Source organism: Oryctolagus cuniculus, chromosome 19, assembly GCF_051225735.1.
Source record: "Oryctolagus cuniculus isolate XC-2025 breed Fujian yellow rabbit chromosome 19, ASM5122573v1, whole genome shotgun sequence".
Classification (NCBI taxonomy): Eukaryota; Metazoa; Chordata; class Mammalia; order Lagomorpha; family Leporidae; genus Oryctolagus; species Oryctolagus cuniculus.
In genome coordinates this window covers 33,536,848-33,557,775 of record NC_142885.1, presented here as the reverse complement: position 1 = coordinate 33,557,775, position 20,928 = coordinate 33,536,848, and the positions used below count along the sequence as shown (strand labels likewise).

At 53.6% G+C, this 20,928-nt stretch overlaps 2 pseudogenes across 1 annotated transcript; both read right to left on the bottom strand.

Annotated features, from left to right (window-relative positions):
• Positions 1–6,567: 6,567 nt before the first annotated feature.
• Positions 6,568–14,684, bottom strand: LOC138846902 (serine/threonine-protein kinase LMTK3-like; annotated as a pseudogene). The gene is made up of 5 exons (XR_016225732.1): positions 14,616–14,684; positions 13,726–14,508; positions 11,978–13,528; positions 10,536–10,632; positions 6,568–6,980 (listed from the first exon to the last, which is right to left on the bottom strand). The product of XR_016225732.1 is annotated as a serine/threonine-protein kinase LMTK3-like (transcript).
• A 12-nt stretch (positions 14,685–14,696) lies between these two features.
• Positions 14,697–20,712, bottom strand: LOC138846901 (uncharacterized; annotated as a pseudogene).
• Positions 20,713–20,928: the final 216 nt, after the last annotated feature.

The following is a 20,928-nucleotide window of genomic DNA, read 5'->3' as shown; positions in this document are numbered from 1 at the left end:
TGATTCACCAAATTATCATATGTTCATACTGTTCTTCATTTATAATTTTTTGTGTTTTTCTGATTCAAGTTGCATTATATAAATTTTGACTCAAAAGAGAATGTAACCTCAGTCTGTCATCTTGATAAAACACAAAGTCAAAGGGCAGACTTTATCAGTTTACATATGTACAATCTTGCATTTGTCTCATAAGTCAGTCAGGGGAAGCACATGGTGCAGTGCTTTTCTCCTTCCTACATCTGAGTAAACAGAAACAGTGTATTAATAGATTACTCAATGTCTCCTTTCACTTTATCTTTACTACATCAACTTTCATGGAAATTAAGAATAAGGAATAGTACAAATTAAGAAAAAGTCAATAATGACAAAAAATTATCAAACTTGATTAAAGAAAAATATATTAATTCATCTATAGTATATGAGAGAAGATGCTAATTCATTAAAATCTTCATACAAAATAATATGAAATTGCAAATATGAGGGATCTTCAAAAGCTCATGGAAAGCACATAATAAGAAAAATCTAGCCATGAATTTGAGAACATTTTGCAACAAAATGAACTTTTTTTATGAATTTTCCATGAACATTTGGACTACTCTTGTACATAACTTGCTTAATATGTGAAAAACAATGAATATAAAGTTAATGGAAATTAATATGTGATCATCTTAAGCATCTGGCTAAGCCTACCACCATTTATGATTAAAACCATAAACAAAGGATTGAAGATAACTTACACAAGTTGATAAAGAGCACCTGTATGGGGCAGTAATTTATCTCAGAGGTTAACATACTTTTTAGGAATCCCAGATCCCATATCACAGTGCCTGGGTTCAAGTTCTGGTTCTATCTCCTATCTCCTCCCTCCTAACACAGTCCCTGGGAAACAGTGGTGATGGGTCCAACAGTTCAGTTCCTGACACCCATGCCTGAGATCTGGATTGAGTTCTCAGCTCCTAACTCCTGTTCTTACCATACTCTGGCTGTTAAAAGCATTTGCCATGTAAACCAGCATTTAGAAGATAGCTGTGTAACTGTCTTTTTCTCTGTCGCTCTATCTCTCCCTGTGTCACTCTGCCTCATAAATGTAAAAACAAATATTTTTAAATAAGCACCTATGGGAAACCTGCAGCAAACTCCATATTTAATGTAAATGGTGAAAGACTAAATATTTCTCTAGATGATTCAGCGCAAGATGAAAATATTTTATTGGACACTTTTTAAAATGTCACACTGGAGGTGTTTGGTTTAAAAAAAAAAAAAGCATGTGATAAAAGTGACAAAAAGGACTCATGACTGCAAGCCAAAGAGTAAAACTTGATTTTCATGTAAAATACATAATCCTATAAAAGAGCTACTAAAGAATTCACTAAAAATCCACTTGAATTAATAAGTTCAGTAAACTTGCAGTGAATGATATCAATATATATTAGCAGTCAATAATATTTCTATAAGCTACTAATGAACATTCTGGAACAGTACTTAAGAATGTGATACCATCCTGAGATAGGCATATTTCAGGGGACTAAGCTGCTTCTTGGGATTCCTACATCTCATGCTGAAGTATATAGTATTAAGTGCTACCATATTTCTGATCCAGGTTCCAGCTAACATACCTCGGACGCAGGAGATGATGATCCAAGTAGTTTGCTTCCTGTCAACCACATAGGAGACACAGATGGACTTCCACCTCCTGACGTTGGCCTGGCCCATCGCCAACTGTTGCAGGTAACTAGAGAGAACACTAGAAGTTAGAAGGTTTCTTTCTCTTTTTTATTCTCTCTCCTCCCGCTCCTTCTCCTCCTCTTCCTTTTCTTAATATTGTCACTCTATGTGGGGAGCAACTCGGACTAGACTAAGTTACTGGAATTAAGACTTATTTTATGCATCTGCTCTCCCACAATATGGCGCTGGGAGAGGAGGAAACAGCTTCTACACAGCTGCCTCCAGTTCAACCAATAAACAGCAGGACCTGCTCCTGATTGCAGGAGAGCAGCGTACTCAGCGTGTGGGTAGCAGAGTTGGGATTGATGGAAGAGGACTATAAAGGAGGAGAGAGACAACATGCACCAGGAACATCTAAGAGGAACATCTATCTGAAGGAACACCTGTGCAGCCCCCAAGAGAGCTGGCCGGTGGTAGGCCGCTCCCCCGCGGAAGTGGGGAAAGTGGCAGGGGGAACCACCCTCCATGGAGGTGGAAGGGTCGGTAGCCAACCCGGGAAGAACCAGCAGCAAACCTGGGAAGGGCCAAGCAGACGAAAGAACAGCGCAGGGTCCAGTGTCGTTCCTCCATGAAGAGGGGGAGCGACAACTCTACCTTTCAAATAAATAAATCTCTTTATAAAAGGCGTATGATAGCATCCAAAATAACAACAGAATGAGTGCATATCTCAGGAAAAAAATTTTAAAAAGCGATGCTGATTTCATAATGAACTCCACCACATAGAAGACAAATTTGAAATTAGTACTGATTTGAATTGACATGTTGCACTAACATACAAAAATTTTCACTAATTGTGTGAAATATTTTCAACATTACTGGTAATTTTTTTTACAGGCAGAGTGGACAGTGAGAGAGAGAGACAGAGAGAAAGGTCTTCCTTTTGCCGTTGGTTCACCCTCCAATGGCCACCGCGGCCAGCGTGCTGCAGCCAGCACACCACACCGATCCAATGGCAGGAGCCAGGTGCTTCTCCTGGTCTCCCATGCGGGTGCAGGGCCCAAGCACTTAGGCCATCCTCCACTGCACTCCCGGGCCACAGCAGAGAGCTGGCCTGGAAGAGGGGCAACCGGGACAGAATCCGGCGCCCCGACTGGGACTAGAACCCGGTGTGCCGGTGCCGCTAGGTGGAGGATTAGCCTATTGAGCTGTGGTGCTGGCCCAACATTACTGGCAATTTGAGAACAGTAAATAAAGGAGTAAAACAGTAAATAAAAATTTAAGAAATAACACTACACAAGCTGAACAATGCTTCTAACAACAGTGAAAAACAATTCAAGGGAATGGAGAATATGGAATCGTTGAATGTTGCTGATAGAGAGTAACGAAATAGTGCAGCCACTCTAAAAGCAACCTGGCAGCTTTTCAAAATGTCATAACAGAATTATCATATGTAGGGGTTGGCATTTGGTACAGCAGCTAAGATGCTAATCTGAGACACCTACACCCCACATTGGAGTATATTGCTTTATAGTTCTGTCTCAGTTCTTAATCCTGGCTTCCTGCTAGTGCACTCCTGAGAGACAGAAGATGATGGTTCAATTAGTTGGTTTCCTGCCACCCAGTTGGGAGACCTGGGTTGAGTTTCCAGATGCTGGCTTCAATCTGGCCCAGTCATGACTATTTTAGGTATTTGGGGAATAAACCAGGGAATGTGAGCTTTCTCTGTATGCCTATGTCTCTGTTTCTTTCATTTTCTGCCTTGCAAATAAAGAAATAAATATTTAAAAGGAGAATTAGCATATGATCCAGTAATTAAAATCTCACTTATATACCCAAAATACATGAAAACGTGGATCCACATAAAGGCTCACCACAGCCCTTATCACAGAGCTATATGTGAAAATAATCCAAGTATCTACCAATGACTGGAAAAAGTGTGATATTTCTTTATAATAGAAAACTCTTTAATAATCAAAATTACTTAAATGGTGATATGTTTCAAGAAGAGATCTCAAAATGATTAAGATTACAGAAAGAAATTAAACACAAAATAATGCATACTATATGGTTTTGATAGCCAGAAAACCAAAAATGGCTAATCTCTGGGCAGAGAGTATAGATTAATGGTGGTCCTTAGGTTGGTTGGGGATGACCATGCACTCCATGGTCAAGCAGCCTGTTGCACACAGAGAGGCAAGCAGCATGGAGTTTTGATTGTTTTATGGAAAATATACCCTTACCTTAAATTGGTCAAGGCTGTTTCTAGACCTTCACACCTCAACCACACTTAGTTAGTAAACAAAGTAAAACCTAATTTAGGAATTCATTTTTGATAGCGGGTCAGTTTCAGGCAATCACTAGCAACTACACACCAACCATGCTCAGAATATCAGAATGAGGTGGATACTTACCCTTAGCCTAATGAGCTTGATCTGTACTGTGCTTCCATGTGCCATTTGTAAACACTTCCCACATGGCCAAGCCCAGCTATGTGAACCTTTCCTGGCCCTGAGTGCTGCCAAGTCACAAGTCATTCTCTGTGCAGAAACACAAATTTCATTCCTCAAGTTTCTCTTCTAATAGTGTGCAATAGAGTGGGATTATAATTATAGAACCCATTCATACACTAAAATGCATGTAAGTTCCACTTATAGTGAGTATTGTGTTACATAGATCATGTCAAACTTTTTAAGCAAATGATTTCTAAAATATTAAAGTGATTCAATTAATCAAATATTCAAGCATCAGAACTAGAAAAAACTATGCATTAAAAATATATTTATATATTTATTTTATTCATTTGTGAGGCAGAGGAACACAGTGGAGAGCTCCCAAACAGTGGTCCACTCCCCAGATACTTGAAACAGCTAGGGGCTTGGCCAGGCTGAGTGAGGAGCCAATAACTCAATCCAGAATTCCATGTAGGTGGCAGGGACACAAGTACTTTAGCCATCACCTGCTGCCTCACAGGATGCACACTACCAGCATGAAGCTGGAATCAGGAGCAGAGCTGGGACTCAAACCCAGTCACTCTGAAATGGAAAGGGAATGCTTCCAGTGTCACAGTTAGTGCCATTTAAAATACTTTCTATTGAAAACATTATTTATTTATTTGATCTAAGAAGGAGAGAGGGAGAGGGAGAGAGAGTGTGTGCTATTCATGTCTGATCTATTAAAAGGATAAGAAGGAAAGGGTGGAGGAAAAGGCACAGGTAGGACATGAATTGTGTTTAGAATGGTAACATAGGCAAAGAGAATAAAAAATTGCAAAATATAAGACTAGACATAAATCATGTCCAATATTACGAGCCAATAAAAATGGAAGTAAAGGGTACACTCTATAACTATGTTAGTGAAGTGGGGGAAACATGTAATGCTATGATCAAGGTTATTTGCTGAACTCTTTATTTACCTTAGGATTAATCTTATAAAGTAAACTTAAAATACATCTTTCTAAAAATTAAGAATGGAAATAGGAGAGAAAGGAGGAAGAAGTATAGAAGTATGTATAGGAGGAGGGTAGGGTGGGGAAAATCACTATCTTCCTAAATCTGAATATATGAAATGCAAGACATTTGTATACCTTCAATAAAATTTCAAAAAGAATATCCTTTCTCAAATAAAGCTCAAAAAAACCCACAATGTTATATAAAGTTTTTTTCACAGCATCTCTGTCTATGCATGAAGGGACTTTTACATTGCTCTCTTCCTGGTAATAATGCTGCATTGTCATAAACTCATTCCACAAGAATTATGTCACCTAGAACTGATAATAATATCAAAATTCATTACTATAACATGTGTAAATTTACAATTTTCTTTTTCTATTTTTTATTTTTCTAATTTTTTTTTTAAATTTTTAATGTGAAAACATTTTATGTAGTTTATATATACAGATTTAGGAGCATAGCTACCCCATACTCCCCCCCACCCACACACCCACCCTCCATTCTCCTTCCTTTCTTATTCATTCTTTTAATCAACTTTCAGTTTATTTTAATCCTACAGAAAATAAAGACTTCAAAAATTGTAATAAGATAAAAAAACAATTCTTCAACAGCAGAGATAAGGGCTCTAAACAATCATTGAACCTTACAATGTCAATGTAAATTTTTGGTACTATATTAATGATCACAGATCAGGGAAAACATATGGTATTTGTCCTTGGAGGACTGGCTTATTTCATGAAGTATAAGGGTGTCCAGTTTTATCCATTTTGCTGCAAAAGACAGGATTTAATTCTTTTTATAGCTGAGTACTAGCCCATACTAAATATATACCACCGTTTATCCCATCATCCATTGATACATTGATACATCCATTGATTTGATATCTTAGATATTTGAATTTATCTACAGTAAACATGGGAGTACAGATAACTCTTGCATATGCTGTTTTCATTTTGTTTGGTAAATTCTCAGGCATGGGTTGGCTGGGTCATATGGTAGACTTATTTTCATATTTGTGAGATATACTGTCTTTGACAGTGGCTGTATTAGTTTACATCCCCACCAATAATGGATGAGGAAATCTTATTATAAGGGGAAAGCTGTTATAATCCAAAATTGTACTTTCAAAATTTATATTAAATAAAGTTTATATTTATTAAATTTTATATTAATATTATATTAATATTTATATTTATTAAATAAAGTTAAAAAATAAAAGTAAATTAAAAAAGAAAGTTGACTACAATATGTCATGGTGAAGATCTTTTCTGATCACGTCTCTTAAGAGTTCTATGTACATCCCATACTTGGATTCCCTTTCTTTCTCCAAATTAGGAAAGTTTTCTGTTATTATTTCACTGAATAGCCCTTCTAATCCATTCTCTCTTTCTACATATTCACAAAGACTCAATTGTTGGGTTGTTTCATATTATCCAATAAATCTCCAATGCTGTTTTTAATTTTTCTAATTTATTTTTTATTTGGTCTTACCATTTCCAAAGATTTTTGCCCTAGCACAGATATTCATCCTTCTGCTAACCAAGTCTGTTGATAAGAATTCCCATTGTGGCTGGCTCCACGGCTTACTAGGCTAATCCTCTGCCTGTGGCGCCAGCACTCCAGGTTTTAGTCCCGGTCGGGGTGCCGGGTTCAGTCCCGGTTGCTCCTCTTCCAGTCCAGCTCTCTGCTGTGGCCCAGGAAGGCAGTGGAGGGTGGCCCAAGTGCTTGGGCCCTGCAGCCGCATGGGAGACCTGGGGGAAGCACCTGGCTCCTGGCTTTGGATCCGTGCAGCACGCCGGCCATAGTCGCCATTTGGGGAGTGAACCAATGGAAGGAAGACCTTTCTCTTGGTCTCTCTAACTCTGCCTGTCCAAAAAAAAAAAAAAAAAAAAAAAAAAAAAGAATTTCCATTGTAGTTTATTTGATTTATTGACTTCTTCATTTCTAATATTTGTTTCATTTCTCTTCAATCTTACAGGAAAAGTTTCCCTGTCATGTATGGATTTCTTTAACTCATGAATTTGTTTCCCACATCATCACTCTCCTGAATTCCTTTTCAGGCATTTCATCAATCTCTTTGTCTTCACATTTTTATTTGAAGTGTTGCTGTGTTCTTTTGGGAAAGTCATATTGTCTTCCTTATTCTTGCTTCTTGTATTTCTGCATTATTTTCAGATTTATCAATATACTTGTTGTTTTTCTCCTCTGATGGACTTTATACTTGAATTATGTCTCTGTGACTAAGTTGAGTGTCTGTTCTTTAAGTGAATACCAGAGGCATCTGCTAGGTGTGGCCAGTGAACTCTGGTGAAAGCTCAAAAGTATGGTGAGAATCCAGGATGACACCCAAGATGGGCATGTCAGCAGGGCAGATGGTGATCATGCCTGTTGGTGTAATCTCAGTCTCACCTCCTCTACTATTCCAAGGTGATCAATGACTGGGGTGATCCCACAACGGGTACAACACCCATCCATGCTGGCACATGAACTGCATAACGGATCTGTGTGGTACTCAGTGTAAGCAAGGAACCTTTGGCAGTGACCCAGCCTACGCCATCAGGGACCTCTGAGCCTCTGATGCCACAGTGTTTGCCCAGAGACCCAGATACACCCTGTGCCCTATCATGCAGTCACAGTATTCCCGCAGTCACAGCTACGGGGTGCTGACCTGCATGTCTGTCCTGTCCAAAGAGAGAGCAAAGAGGTTCTCCGAGCCAGCTGCTCATGGGTGCTCTGCCTTGGGATTTTGAGTCTTGGAACCTGTGATATGTGGACAGGAAGGGGGCACCTCACAGTCCTATGTGGTTGCCTGGTCTCTAGTCTAACCCTTCAAGTGAAAGTCAGTGGGTAATGTGAAGTTTTCCCTCACAAAATCCCCTGCACAAAAGCAAGCACCACCTCTACTGGTGTCAAGAGGGCACCTTTGTCAGGAGCTTGAAGAAATAAATGCCTTTTCTTTCACTGGATTAGGTGGATAAGATGCCCTCTGTTAGGGCTCCATTCCAGACTCAGTGTGGTCTGCAAAGCTCTTCCCCATACAAAATCACCAATGGCCTAGGCTGCGCAGTCTCTTCACACTGCGATTTCCGAAGCTGGCACCTCCTCCAGTCCCTGGCTGCGGGAGTCATGGGAGGTGTCCCCACTCATTGCTACAGGTCTGCACCTTCCCCACTACCTCTGCATCCCTCTTCCTTCTGTAGAGTTTTCACTGCAACTAGTCCCTGGGGATGCACTGCCTCTGCTTTTCTTCTGCTATTTTCCTGTAGTCAAAAGCAGCCATCTTTTCCCCATTCAGACATCTTGGAGTCTGCAATTTTTTTTCATTATGGAATTGGGCTTGTGTGCCATCACACGTTTTATAAAGACATATATGTGCTTTATTTAAATATAAAGAAATGAAAAAATGATAGTAGTAGGGATAATCAAATAAAACATGACTGGTATTCATCAAACAGCTCCAATTATTTTCATTAGTTTTATTACTGAGGAATTTGAACACTGGCTTCATGAACAGTTTTTCATGTTTAATGACTATTTGTATTTTTTATAATATTCCAGTCCTATGTCTTCTCCTTCTCCTTCTTCTTTTTCGACAGGCAGAGTTAGACAGAGAGAGATACAGAGAAAGGTCTTCCTTCCTTTGGTTCACCCCCCCAAATGGCTGCTACAGCTGGTGCACTGCACCGATCCGAAGCCAGGAGCCAGCGCACTGCACTGATCTGAAGCCAGGAGCCAGGTGCTTCCTCCTGGTCTCCCATGCGGGTGCAGGGCCCAAGCACTTGGGCCATCCTCCATTGCCTTCCTGGGCTACAGCAGAAAGCTGGACTGGAAGAGGAGCAACCGGGACAGAACCGGTGCCCCAACCAGGACTAGAAATTGGAGTGCCGGCGCCACAGGCAGAGGATTAGCCTAGTGAGCCACGGCACCGGCCCTGCCTTTTTATTCTACCAAACTGTTTTTTTTTCTCATCAGTTATTAAGAAAATAACTTTCATTATTTTGCCATGGTTTTAACTGCCAATCGCTGTTATCCTAGAAGTATTTGAGGGGCTGGCACCGTGGCTCACTTGGTTAATCCTCCACCTGCAGCACCAGCATCCCATATGAGCACCAGCTTCTAGTCCCGGCTGCTCCTTTTCCAGTCCAGCACTCTGCTGTGGCCCGGGAGGGCAGTGGAGGATGGCCCAGGTGCTTGGGCCCCTGCACCTGCATGGGAGACCAGGAGGAAGCACCTGGCTCCTGGCTTTGAATCGGCACAGCACCAGCCATGGTGGCCATTTGGGGAGTGAACCATTGGAAGGAAGACCTATCTCTTTGTCTCTCTCTCTCTCACTGTCTATAGCTCTACCTGTCAAATAAATTTTTTTAAAGTAGTATTTGAAAGCAAGTATGACATACTATATCATTTATTTTGTACATGTTTCAGTATTTACCACTAAAGGATAAAAAAGTACAATAATCTCACTTGAAATTCAATCCCCTGCTTTCCAGGTTCCCCACCTGGTGGAAGAGGCAGAAGGTCAAGTCCCTGTGAAAGGAGACCATCTTGCACTTCCCCTCCAGAGCCCTGTCCTCGGGCTCATTGGCTGCACGCAGAGACTTGAGCAGCCCCTGCATTGGCAGGCCCTGTCCACAACGGCACTGCTCACCACCACAGGCACCAGGGCTGCCCACAACGTCCCAGGGCCATGTGGCCCTGCACCGCACCCACTGTCACTGCCACTGTGTCCCCCTCCTAGTCCTTGTCCTCATCCTCCCTGTCCTCTGCTAGCCCTGAGGACCCTGCCCCGCTGGCCTCCCCGCAAGCTGCCCTGGCATTCATGACCTTCCATGGGGGTCACCGCAGCCCAGGCCTGGGAACTGCGTGAGCACGAGCGGTGGCAGTGCCAGTGAGAGCCGCAAGAGCTTGGCTGCTAGGGGAGAGATACAGTGAGCCCTTTGAACCACAGAGACTGAGGCAGGCCTCCAGGCCTGGCTGTGCTCCAGTAAGCCCCCAGCCTCCATTCCCTAGCCACAGCTCCCAGCAGCAGCCAGCGCTCTGTCCAGGGGCCCTCAGTCTCTGTGCCCTGTACCTCTCTCTGGCCACAGGCATCACCCCCCCATTCCTCTCACCTCTGAACCCATGCCTGCCAGGAACTTGCTTTCCTAAGGCAAGCCCTGCTTCTCCACCAGCTGGGGGCTTTTGAAGCCCCCAGACCCTCTCACTGTGGCAGGGAGACAGAGATGGAGCTGAACTCTTGGGAGGGCTCAGTCAGTGCCTGTGAAGTTAATGGATGAATAGTGCCCACAGTGACACTGGCTCTCAGATGCCAAAGCTGGGTTGTCCAACAGTCTGTAGGCCCCTCCTCTGCCCTAGCAGCCCCTGGTCTCAGGTCCCCACAGGAGGAAACCCGGCTTCGAATCCCAAGCCTGCCTTACTCACTTGCCGAGCGTCCCTGGCCAATCAGATCCTCCCGTGTCCTCACTGCCAATGAACAGGGCTACTCAGTCCTCCATCACTGCATAAATGAACTTCAGGCCTGTAGGGGCAAGATTGGGACAAGATGAGATTCCAGGTTGGGGGGGAGCATGGATGCAGACCAGGTCACTGTCCCCTCACTCCTGACCTTCTGCTCCTTGGCAGATGCACCTTGTTGGTGCCCAACTCAGTGCCCTTGACCCGACACCTGGACGCCCTCCCCTGGGTTGTGTATGGCTTCCTCCCTCCTGTCCACCTTTCCTGATGCCACCTCAGGGTGATGGGGTCCTGGGGGTGCCACAGAGGAGCAACAGGGGCTTGGGGGACCCCAGAAAAGAGTTGGGGTGACAGCCCTTAGAAATCAGGAAGGCCTCCCAGGAAACGGAACTGTGGGTAAGGTCTCGGAGGATGCATAGGAGTTCACCCAGTAAGAAAAAATAGGCCAGCACCAGCCTCTGCCCACCCAGGTCTGCAGCTGCTCCAGCTTTTGACAACACAGCTGGCCCCACGCTGCCCACTGTGGCCTGGTGAAGGTGCAGAGGAGACAGAGGCCTGTGCCCAGCCCCTTCCTGGCTCTCACCCTCCAGCCACAGGCTCACCTGGAGAGGAGAGCCCAGGCGTCCCCAGGACAGACAGGAGCTGCCATCGCCTTCCAGGGATTCTGGGGGCCACCTCCCCCATGTTCACCTCTAGATGGGGGCCTCTGTCTCCTCTGACACAGTCCCCCAGGGGCGAAACGCTCCTGCGTCCTTAGCACAACTGCCTTTCCAGGGAAGGCACTGCTGTGCCCCAGCTCACCAGGGCCGACGCAGCTGGCAGCTCGGTGCCTGGCACACTCCCCACTCCCACCTCGAGGCTGGCACAGTGGGCAGACACCTGAGTCCCCTACAGTTTCCCCCAGAGGCCCACAAGGCCCAGGATGTGCTGCCTCTGAGTTGGCTGCAGCCATGGGGAAAACAAACAGCACTCTGGCTTAAAAGGAGGAAAGAGCGGAGGTGGGCTTCCTGAGAAGGAGCTGCCCCTCGGGACTGGGCGGTTTCTCTGGAGCCGAGCTGGCCCAGTCCTTGTTCCTATGCTGTCTGGCCCCTGTGGGCAGCTGAGCTGCAGCCCCTGACATGTGGGAGTGGCAGTGGCTGAAGCAGGTGGGCTTTGCATGCTCTGGTTCATCTCACTCCTTTAACCGCAGCCCTGGGAGGGAGGCGCTGTCCTGACCATCTGTCCTGGCAGATAGAGAAACTGAGGCATGCAACAGGAAGAACATGGGCCCCAGGCGGCAGAGCTAGAGCAGGACTGAGCCAGGGTAGTTGTGGCTTTTGGGTCTGCCATGCCCGGCCTGCCCAGCCTCCAGGCTCTGCTCCCCCTCCCCCAACCAGGGCCGCCACCTGAGCTCCTTAAGGCCTTCTCACCTTTGATCTGCTGGCTGTTCCGCTGTGGGGGTCCCAAGTCCAAGTATCCATGCTTCCCCCTGCCGGACCATGGCATCCCGGGGCCCTGCCTCTGAGGCTTGGGAGGGTTCCCGTCTCCACTGGGTGCACTGTCCAGGCCTTGCTGTCTGGGATCCGGGCTCTCCCTCTGACACCACCTCTGGCCTGGCTCTAGGGGTCGCTGGCTCCGGCCTCCTCAGCTGTGCTTCTGGGGACCGCGGCTGCTGCCGCTGCGGAGGCCTCCTGCTCTCTACTCATCTGACCTTTGCGTCCACATCATCCCCGTGCCCACAGCGGCCCGGCCCCCACTCTTGAGGTCCAGCCTCCCGGCCCCGGGAGCTCTCGGCGCCCCCTCCCCCCAGTCTCGTGGGCTCTCATCTAGGTCCCGGCTTCAGCGTCCCATTCCTGGTGGCTGGGCCAAGAGGGCCAGGGCTGTCCCCGCGCTGCTCTGGGGTGAAGCCGCCATGCCTGCTGTGGGGGCTCTCTCCGGCGAGTGCTCTGAATCTGGTCCCTATTCTCCTCCATCTTCTGCCAGGTCCTGGGGCTCCCCGCGCCCGTCTCTGGTGGCTTCTTCGCTCCTGGGCAGTCTCAGGCCCCCATTCTCTGACGCTTTCTCCTCCCTCCTTGGGGGCGTCAGCTCCCTATTCTCCAGTGTTTGCTCTCTAGGGGGACCCTGGGCCCCCATTCGCCGCCGCCTCCTTCCCCTCATCGGGGACTCTCTGTGCCCCACTCTCCAGTGCTGTCGCACCATTCACGGGACGCCTCAGACTTGGGGCTCTCTTCCCGCTACCCAGGGCTGGCAGGTCCATGTTCAGGCCCCCGGGCTTTCTGTTCCCGGGGCCTCTCCCGGCCTTCCTGGGTCCTGCCTCCCGGGGTGTCCGCCCCTTGTCCCCTAGCAAGTTCCTTGTCAAGTCCTCCCGCAGGGACATCAGCAGCTGCTCTGTGCTCACTTGGACTACGAAGGTCAGCTTCTCCTGGGACCCCAGGAGCAGGAAGGGACCCTGGTCTGTGGGCGGCCGGGGCGCTCCTGGGTCGGGTGGCTCGGGGGAGCCCATGGCAGAGGGGCCCCTTCCTCCTCCTCGGCCGCCCCTCACCTAGGAAGACTCCCCTCAGGGGGAGAAAAGGGTCTTGGTCTCGTAGCCGCTGTCCCCTGGCTTGGGAACCCGAGAGAACGGGCCTGAGCTGGGATTGGCCATGGGGTGGGGGGTTCGGGGGACGCAGCCAGGTCCGCGGGTGCCTGGGAAGGTGGTAGCGGTGGCGGCGGCGGGGGGGGATGGCCGAGGAGTGGGAGGTGGCCCCCGCTCGGGGTACTGGGGGCTGCTGCTTTCATGAGCAGGTCCAGAAACACAGGGGGGCTGGGGGAGGTTGGCCAGGGAGCCCTGTTCTGCCCACAGGGAGGAGTCGTCCTCGGTGCAGGGTGGGGACAGCCAACTGCAGGGTGCCCCCTCCAACTGCCAACCGCCAACCGCCCACAACTTAATGAGGCTCCAGCGGCTGGCAGGAGCAGGCCCCCTTGCGGCTGCACAGGGGGCACTGCACGGGCCCTCGAGGCTGGGGGAGGTTGGCCAGGGAGCCCTGTTCTGCCCGCAGGGAGGAGTCGTCCTCGGTAGGGGGTGGGGACAGCCAACTGCAGGGTGTCCCCTCCAACTGCCAATGGCCAACCGCCCACAACTTAATGAGGCTCCAGCGGCAGGCAGGAGCAGGAGGCCCCCTTGTGGCTGCACAGGGACACGGCAGGGGCCCTCGCGGCTGGGGCTTCCCCGCAAGGGTGCTGCTGTCCTCGCGGGAGAGCTGCCCTCCTCCTCCTCACTCCCCCAGCACTTCGGCAAAGTCTCCCGCCAACGTCTTCCCCGCGCCCCAGCCCCTGGGAACTCAGCTGCTCAGCAGGAAGCTGCCTGATGCGGAGGACTGGGCCGCCGGGAAGGGCTGAGGCACCGGAAGAAGGGGAAGGCCACTAGCTGGGGGACCACGGGAGGGGCCTGAGGGGCATGCGGGGCAGGCACGCCTGGGTCCAGAAGGTCCCAATCATTGGGGAAGAAGGGCTCCGGGTGGGAGCCGCGCTCCTACAGGCGCATGTAGCACTCGCTGCTCACTGAGGGGCTGCGGGCACTGATGACGGGAAGCACGCTAGGTGTGGACAGCGCCTTGTAGACGGGATCCGAAGGGTTGGCATGGGGGCCCGGGGGCGCAGACGCGGGCTGCCAGGGGGCGCTACGCCGCCCCGCCCCAGCCCGCCCCCCGCCGAGCCATCTCCCACAGCACTGGAGGTTCAGGCCGCGGCTGCTCTCAGAGATCCTTAGCACCTCATTGGGGTCAGCCCCGGGGAAGCCATCATCCCGAAGCAGGAACTGGACGAGAGGTGCCGGGGCGCCGCAGGCCTCACATGTGGTCCCGCCCCGCCACCTCCCAGGCCACCCTGGTGCCCTGGACTCCCAGTCCTGCGAGGCATGGTGGGAGTGGGGTCCCTTTGGGTCCAGGGCTGGAGGCGGGACTACAGGGCGAGGGGACTGTCCCTGGTCCCCCTTCTAACCTCAGCTTCCCCAACACCCTGGCCCTGCCTCACCCTGGTCCCCATCAAGGTCAAGACCCTGGCTGGAGGCCCTCATGGCTCCATCCCTACAGCCAGAAGCCTGCCTCTGCAGCTGGGGCCACCACTGCCTCCTTCCACCCCTGCCAGTGTGCCCCTCATACCCCTGCCCAATCAGAGCCCCACCCTCACCTCCTCCCACTGGTGTGTGCACAGGCCCCGCCCCCACCTCCCACTAGTGCGTGCATAGGCCCCGCCTTCACGAGGCTCCACCCCTGAGGCCCCTCCCCACACCTCCCACTGGTGCTGCACAGACCCTGCCGCAAACCTCTTTCCACTGGTTTGAGTACACGCCCCACCACCAAGAGGCCCCGCCCAGCCCCTCCTCCCACTGGTGCTGCAAGGCCACGCCCCGAGGCCCCGCCCCGCCCCTCTTCCCCACACTGGTGGATGTAGCCGTGACAGCCACAGCAGGTGCAGCAGGCTGAGGATCTTGGTGAAGCTCATGATGTGCAGGGTGCACGCCATCTTGTAGACCTCAGAGTCGATGCCCTTCTCCACGATGAGGAAGATGTAGTCCACGGGGATGGAGGACACGAAGACCATCAAGAACCACGTGTGCAGGTACCTGCACTTGATCTTTTCAGGGTCCAGGATGATCTCCGTGTTGTCCTCCACCACGATGCCCGTGCGGAAGTTGAGCACCAGGTCAAGGAGGAAGAAGGTGTCAGAGACCACGTTGAAGACGATCCAGGGGGCAGTGGTCTCCTCCTGAAGAAGGTGATGCCCTAGGGATGTTGATCAGGTTGCCCACCATGAGCAGCAGCATGGTGAAGTCCTGTAAAACCTGCGGAGGAAGGCCCAGGCCTGCGTGCCTGGACAACCAAGGATGGGGAGTCCCCCGCCCCCGCAGTGCTGACCACGTCTGGACCTCACCAAGGCGGTGCCTCTGCTCCCCTGCCGGTGCTGACCACCCCAGGACAACATCAAGGGTGGGGGCTGCAACCCTCCCCCCCAGCGCTAACCACCTCTGGACCTCACCAAGGCCAAGGGCACTCTGCACACAGAATATCACAAGGCCTGAAGGACAGCTGCCCCCAGGAGTAGGGGTGGGGAGGGCCCTGGGCACTGGCTCAGAAGGCGCTGGTGCAGATGGACCCAGCCCGTCTGGAGTCAGGGCCGAGGTGCCTGTCCAGGGTGTGGAGAAAGGTGAGAGGCTGAGGCCCATGGGACTTGGCATTGGCTCCGGCAGCCGCAGGGACAGGAACGATGGGCAGTATCCCGACAGCCCAAGGTCCACCCCAGGACTCCACCTGGGGACAGAAGAGGCCCCGCCTCCCCGGGCAGATGGCAGGCTGGGAGAAAGCACCTGGCAGGGACGAGCACAGGTCCGTCGGCGATGGGGAAAACACCATCAACCCCCCAGGGGGGACACCAAGTGTCCTCCCAGAGCCGGGGCGGTCACTCCACTGACAGCATCCTGGAGCACTGGGCACGGGGCCAGGACAGGAGCCTACGTACCAGGGACGTGCTCACAAGGGACAGCACCTGACAGGCTGCCTGGCTGGGAGAAGCTTCCCTCCGGCTGGTGGCTTGGGGTTCAGGGTTCAACCCCAGGGGCCCCGGTGTCTGCCAACAACACAGTGGACAGTAAGCATGGGAAGAGTGGGTGCCTGGCGGCCTGCCAGCCCCTCCCGGGTGCTGCCCCCCCAGCATCATCTGCCTAAACTCCTGGGGCTCCGCTTCCACAGCTTTGGGTTTTCAGTTTCTGCACAGGTTCACAGGCCAGGTTCTGTTCACACGAGTGTCCTGCCCAGGTCAAGGAACCCACGGCTGTGTCACGGCCCCCATGTCTACCATCCTGCTGCTCCGGGGCCTCACCACATCCTGACCACGTCCTTCCCACTGGGGCCCCGAGTAATCAAGACAGGCCATGAAGGGGCTGGTGCTGTGGCTTAGCGGGTAAAGCCACCGCCGCCTGCAGTGCCAGCATCCCATTTGGGCACCGGTTCAAATCCTGGCTGCTCCACTTCTGATCCAGCTCTCTGCTATGGCCTGGGATAGTAGTAGAAGATGGCCCAAGTCTTTGGGTCCCGGCACCCACATGGGAGACCTTGAAGAAGCTTCAGGTTCCTGGCTTTGGATTGAGACAGCTCTGGCCATTGTGGTCAACTGGGGAGTGAACCAGTGGATGGAAGACCTCTCTCTCTCTCTCACTCTGCCTCTCCTTCTCTCTGTGTGTAACTCTTTCAAATAAATAAATCTTTTTAAAAAAATCCACGGGGCGGGCATGTGGCACGGGGCTGGCTGTTGGAGGCATTTCAGGAGTGAACCAAGGGATGAGGTGGTCTCCCTTTCTCTGCCTTTCAAGTAAAGTGAAAACAGGTAAAACTTTTTAAAAAACAAAGCCTGAGAAATTAAAAAGAAAGAAGCTACAAACAGCAAGGAGACAGGGCCGCAAGAGGAGGAGCACCATGGGTCTGAGCTCCACCTGCGGCCCAGGCTGCTCCTCTCACACGCCTCTTGCTGGGGGGCCGTACGCTGAACACCTGCCCTCGAAGGCCAGCACACCTGGGCCCGCGGGAGCCCCTGCGCACAAGGCTTCCCTGCACAGGGAGACGTCTCCAGAGAGCCATCTCGGCCCAGCACCGGCCAGGCTGCCAGCCCTCTGTGCCGGGCCCCCACTCCCCCGCTGCAGCCTGCTGGCCTGGCCGCCTGGCCCCCTGCAAACTCCCCGCCGTCCGGCACCGAGGGACCCTCGCCTCCATCGCAACCGCCCCCACCCGCCCAGCCCGTCTCGGAGTAGTTACAGCCCCACGGCCCTGGGTCAGTGTGCAGTGTCAGTCTTTCCCACATAAAAAGACGCCCACCGGGCACCCAGGAGGGCAGAAGGCTCCCAGCGTCTGAGGTCCAAGTCGAGCCGGTCTGGCTTCCCCCACTGGGCCCGAACGCCAGGAAGCCAGGGACACAGACTCAGGTTAGGCCCCACCCCAGCCCCACCCCTCCAAAGCCCGCCCCAGTGGCCCCACCTACTTCCAGGGCCCGCTCCCACTGGCCCTGCCTTCCATGCCCTGCCCCAAGCTGCTTGTCCGGTTGCAAAGAGCCTGGGACGCCCGCATCCTCCCTCTCTGCAGGTCCCAGCCTCTGGGGAACACCTGTCTGCCTCTCCGTTTCGGTCAAATAGTTTTTAAGTAAAGCAAACTAAGTTGGCAACCGAGTCGTTTTCAAACCATGCAGTGGTTTGCGGGCCTAGAACCGAGGGAGAGACAGAGGGTGTGGAGCTTCATGGGAACACTGGTGGTGGGGGCTCAGAGACTCTCCCAGAGCCCTGGTGGGGGGGGTCAGGGACTCTCCGGGAGTACTGATGGGGGGATCAGGGACTCTCCGAGAGCACTGGTGGGGGGGTCAGGGACTCTCCCGGAGCACTGGTGGGGGGGGGGTCAGGGACTCTCCGGGAGCACTGGTGGGGGGGTCAGGGACTCTCCCGGAGCACTGGTGGTAGGGGTCAGGGACTCTCCGAGAGCACTGGTGGGGGGATCAGGGACTCTCCGGGAGCACTGCTGGGGGGGAGGGTCAGGGACTCTCTGGGAGCACCGGGGGGGGGGGTGGAGAGGGTCAGGGGCTCCACACAGGATTTGGGGTTGGGGGAAGAGGGTCGGGGGCTTCATGGTAGCACTGATGGGGAGGCTGAGGAGCTTCATGGGAGCTTGGGGGTGGGGCAGAGGCCGCCCAGGGCAGCCGTCCCATGGCTGAGCAGGCATCCATGAGCAGGGCTGGGCCTGAACCCACCGCCCTAGCTCAATGCAGGCAGAGGAAGGCCCGGATGTTGTCCTGGGCAGGAGCTCCCACAGGCCCCGCCCCTCCCCCAGCACGGCCCAAGTGGTGCCTGGCAACTACCTCAGGGTCGGATCCTGAGGAAATCACCCAAAAGAAAGACAAAATCATTGAAAAGCAATTTATACCCAGGCATGCACAGCAGCTCTGTCTGCGAGAGCCAGAGGCTGGCCAGGGCCCAACTCAGGCTGGCCCGGGCTGGCCACTGCCCACCAGTGACCTGGGCACTGCGGGGGTGGGGGCAGAAGCTTCTGGTCCCAGAGACAGGGCCATGGGGAAGCACCTGCGATGTTGGGAAGACCCAGCCCTCACTTCAACCCCCACTGTGTAGCCTAGACCAGCCACTTTCCTGCTCAGGCCCCTGGGTCACCATCTGGCCTTGGGAGCTCCCTGACCCCAAAGGTCATCTGGCCCCATGGCAGCTGGCTGATCAGACACCAGCTCGGGTGATGGAGGGGAAATTGAGGTGCATCAGGCCGTGAGGGGTCAGCTCGCAGCTCTGCTGCTCAGCCCCAGGGGTCCTCAGCTCCTGCTGAGACCCCAGCATGGAGACCAGGTCCTCCCCGCGGGGTGTGAGGTTGGAGTGGTGCGGGAGGCAGCCAGGAATCAGGGAGTAAATCCTGGAGGGATTAGAGGGATTAGGGTCTGAGCTGGGGCTGCACAGCAGGTGTCACAGATTAAGAGACAGAGATGCCACCTCCCCTGCCAGGGACACTCACTGGCCAGAGAAGCCTGGGGCAGCAGCAGCGATGAGACCATCCTGGGGCACCACAAGCAGGGGTGGGGGGGCGCAGGGCTGTGGCTCAGGTGCCCTGGGATGGCTGGATGTGGGGTGAGGGTCAGAGGCTGGGCAGCAGGAAGCTGAGCAGGGACCCCTAGGTCACAGTAGGGCAAGTTTCCCGAGCAGGGAGTTGGGGAAGAAACAGGGGAGCAGGGCCCCCAGCCACCCTGATCCCTCCTTCCACACTCCCTAGGAGAGGCTGGTGACTGACCCCTGCCATGGCCACCCAGCAGCCACCGTGGGAGACTGGAGGATGTGGCCCCTGCCCCCTGTCTTTCAGCAGCGTGGCACATATGTGCTGTGGACTGGAAGAGGCCCACGTAGAGCTGCAGGGTGGGCAGAGCTGGGGCCAGGACCTTCCCCTATAGAAGGAGGCCCACCAGTCAGCGCAGCTCTTGTTCGCAGTCCACCACTTTCTGGCTGTGGAACATGCACAGCGAGAATTTGACACCAGGCTGCAGGAGCGCGCCCAGTTGGCGCTGCATGAAGCTGACCTGGCTGCCGCGCGGTTCCCCTGCCCGCCCCCCCCCCCCCGCCTCCTCGCTGCCTCCTCCGCCGGCCCCGCGCCAGCGGTCACCCCGCTGCACGAGACCACCACCTTGGGGCCTCGCGATGGGCCCTCGGGGCCCGCGGGGTTGTACTGCGGCTCGCCGCGCCCGCCCGCACTCGCCATTCGGGCTGCCCTTGGCCGCACTAGCCGCGCCGGGGGTGCCCAGGCCGCCGCACCAGCTGTCGCGGCTACGGAACCGGGCACGTGAGCCGCCCTCGTGAGCTGCCCTGGGGCCCTTGGCCTCGGGCCGGGCCGGGCAGGCTCCGCTAGGGGCGCGGGGTCAAGGGGGCGGCGCGGGCAGCGGAGACTGCTGCTGGGGGGGGGGGGGCGCGGGCTGCGGCGGAGGCGGTGCTGGGGTCTCGCCCGGACTCTCCCCGGGCCGCCCGCCGCCCCCGCGCGCGTCCATAGCGAGGCGGCACCGGGCAGTGTGGAGCGGAGCAGCCGCTGCCGCCACCACCACCGGCCCGAGCCTGAGGGAGGGAGGCGGAGTCTCGATGGCGGGGCTGAGGTTGGGGGCGGTCGCCCCGCCTCTGCCTACACCCCCTGCCCGCGCGCCGCGCTCTGAGGAGGAAACTGAGGCCGCTGGGTCGGACGCCCAAGGTTATGCAGCCCTGGGCCCCCGGAGGCAGCCGAGGGGAAATTGAGGCCCGCACCGCCGAGCGAAGGACAAGCACAAGGTTATGGCTCGGCCAGCAAATTTCCGCCACAAAAGTGCGTTCATCGCGGCCATCAGTTGTGCTCTGGGCACAGACTCCTGAGGTATGCGGGGAGGGCAGGCCACTGGGGGACCCGTGGGTCTCCCCCTCCCCAGGACCTGCGCAGTGGGGAACCGAGGAAGAGTCCAGCACGAAGACGGTGGTGGTCGTGGTTATCACGGGCTCTGGAGACCCCCCTACCCCCGCAACAGTGCGCTGGAGCCCAGCGAGGACCTTGACGGGGTGCCAGGGCCACAGGGCTCAGCCCCTGGGTCTCCCCCTCTTCCCAGCCTCTGGGGCTGAAGCCAGGGACCCCAGTGATCTTGGCCTCCTCCCCTGGCTCCCACAGAATGGGTGAGGAAGGGGCAGTGAGGAGTCTGCCACTCAGCAGGTTGGAGCCTACCCCCACCCCCCCACCCCCGCCACCTGTGGTCCTGCTGGGCCACCAAGGTGTTACCTGCTGGGGTCTGTTTCCAAGGGTAGAAGTTCAAGAGGTCCCTGCACCTGCAGATGCCGGCCGGGTGCAGAGGATGTGTGGGCTGGCGT